The sequence below is a fragment of the Petaurus breviceps genome, unplaced genomic scaffold (genome assembly GCF_028583685.1).
Source record: "Petaurus breviceps papuanus isolate PSGF00001 unplaced genomic scaffold, PetGlider_PUasm1.0 90650, whole genome shotgun sequence".
In the NCBI taxonomy this organism is placed as follows: domain Eukaryota; kingdom Metazoa; phylum Chordata; class Mammalia; order Diprotodontia; family Petauridae; genus Petaurus; species Petaurus breviceps.
The window spans coordinates 894533-896852 of NW_027187299.1; the positions used below are offsets into that span (position 1 = coordinate 894533).

General features: G+C 41.8%; 2 long non-coding RNA genes across 3 annotated transcripts in view; one reads left to right on the forward strand and one right to left on the reverse strand.

The window, feature by feature from the left end:
- LOC138143580 (uncharacterized) overlaps positions 1–2320 on the forward strand; it is a 186213-nt gene that overhangs the window by 161163 nt on the left and 22730 nt on the right. The window lies entirely within an intron of this gene.
- The window catches only part of LOC138143579 (uncharacterized), a 35478-nt gene that overhangs the window by 2851 nt on the left and 30307 nt on the right, over positions 1–2320 (reverse strand). For both annotated transcript variants that reach the window (XR_011163732.1, XR_011163731.1), the window contains exon 3: positions 1771–2018. This is a non-coding gene — a long non-coding RNA (uncharacterized lncRNA). The remainder of the gene's footprint in view (positions 1–1770; positions 2019–2320) is intronic.

Genomic DNA, 2320 nt, shown 5'->3' on the forward strand with positions numbered 1-2320 from the left:
CTTCCTTCCTTCCTTCCTTCCTTCCTTCCTTCCTTCCTTCCTTCCTTGTTAAATCCTTACTATGTGACAGGCACTGTGTTAGGAACAAATAAGGCAAAAAACAGCTCATGTTCTCAGGGATTTTACATCCTACGGTGGGGGGAGACAACACTTACAAACAAGCTAAAACAGAATAAAATGGAGATTATGTAAACACGAATGATAACAATTAACATTGATATGGCACTTGAGGGTTGGCAAGCCTTTTGACATACCACCTCATTTGATCCTCACAACAACCCTCTGATGGAGGTGCTATTGTTATCCCCATTTTCAATGAGGAACCTGAGGTTGAGAGAGTTAAGTGATTGGTTTTGGGGCCACAAGACTACTGTCTTAGGGAAAATGAGGAACAGAGACTTCCTGACTTCCAGCTCAACATGTCATCCACTACACCAAATGGCTTCCTCATTAAGGGAATACCTGCAGTGTGAGAGGCATAATGTTCCTTCCTGTTCATAACCAATCAAGTACCTGCCACCATAGTCATAAAAATGTAGTAATATTATTATGAATCAATTATATTAATATATTATTTTATATAGAAATACACACTTATATTTATGTATGTGTTTATATGTGGTATGTATTTAAGTGGGAAGACAGAAAAGCAACTCACTACTGGATTGCAATAATTATTGCCAGATGATTAATGGTACTATTAATGGTACTGTGCCTCAGTAAACCAAAGAAGGCAGTTCCTTGAGGGCAGAGGCTGTTTTCTTTTTTTCTTTTCTTTGTGAACCTAGCTCCTATGGTCATGATGCCTTGCATTAAGTTTTTTTTTTTATTTTGCTTTTTGGAGGGGGGGAAGGTAGGGCAATTGGGGTTAAATGACTTGCCCAAGATCACATGGCTAGTTTTGTGTTTTTTTTTTTTTTTTTTTGTGGTAAGTGTCTGAGGCAGGATTTGCACTCAGGTCCTCCTGACTCCAGGGCTGGTGCTCCATTCACTGTGCCACCTAGCTGCCCCCTTGCCTATGTTGTTGTTGAGTCATTTCAGTTGTGTCCAACTCTTTGTGACCCCATTTGGGGTTTTCTTGGTGAAGATATTGGAGTGGCTTGCCATTTCCTTCTTTAGTTTATTTTACAGATGAGGAAACTGAGGCAAACAGGGTTATATGACTTGCCCAGTGTCACACAGCTGGTAGAGCAGACCCTTCATTAATGGCTGTTTACAGTGAATTAGGAGAAAGATGCTGAGGATCTTAAACTGGTTCCTGTTCCAACTTCCTTTATAGATCTGGGTTACCTCTTACTGCTCCTTTAAAAACATTTTTTTTTCATAGGGATTTGCTTTTATTATGACTACTTGGTTACAGGGAGTATTCAGGATCTTATGCTTGCCAAATGTTTCATATTGCTAAGGGATTGATGCCCAGTGAGTGGAAAATTTTCTAGGGTCCAAATTCAATTCGATTCTGTTCAGTTCAGCAAACATTTATTAACTGCAAGGCACTATGCTTGTGGAAAATCAGAAAAAAAAAAAGGGAAGAGGAGTTGAGTCAGTAATATCAAAGTCCCTATAAATCAGGCCCCTGTGGATCCCTGGGGCTCTTTAATACCCCACCTCTGCCTTGCAAACATCTTTGCAATCACTTCTTCAAAACTCAACTTGAGGTTGGGGGTAAATTTTTGCTGCCTTGGCAAGGAATGACACGGGGTCAAATTACTCCAGATACTGAGTGGTTTAGGTGGTCTTGCTGGGGGCACGAAGAAGAAAAATACAAACCTGCACTCCTTCCATCAGCACGAAGGCCAGATCTTGCCCAGAGTATCCATCAGTGCCCCTCTCTAAACATGGCAGACTAAGGCCATTTCACAGAGGAAACACAAATATTGCCTTTTCCAGAAGACTCATGGACACACAGCCTTGAATTACTTGTCAGGGATAGTTTTCCTTCATCTTGAGTCGCTGCTGTCTTTTGATGACCCGAGAGGGAGTGAGGGGTGGAGAAAAACAAATTAGGTTTAAGGAGCCTGGGGGAACAAGAAGAAAAATCACAGCTTAAAAAAAAAAATCTGAGCCCCACAGGCTGTGAGTCTCATAGATACAGTAGTAGTGGGGGAGGGCGGGCACACTGAAGGATACTATTTCAGGCAGACTCAGAGACAAGAATGTGTTCTTTGCCACGGGAAGAATGTTCCCTGAGTCAGAGCTGCTCATCGGGAGAGATGAAGGGAAGAATGTACACCCAGTCCTGGCTACTTGCAATGTTTCCAGCAGTTTTTTTTTCTTCTCTCTCTCTCTCTCTCTCTCTCTCTCTCTCTCTCTCTCTCTC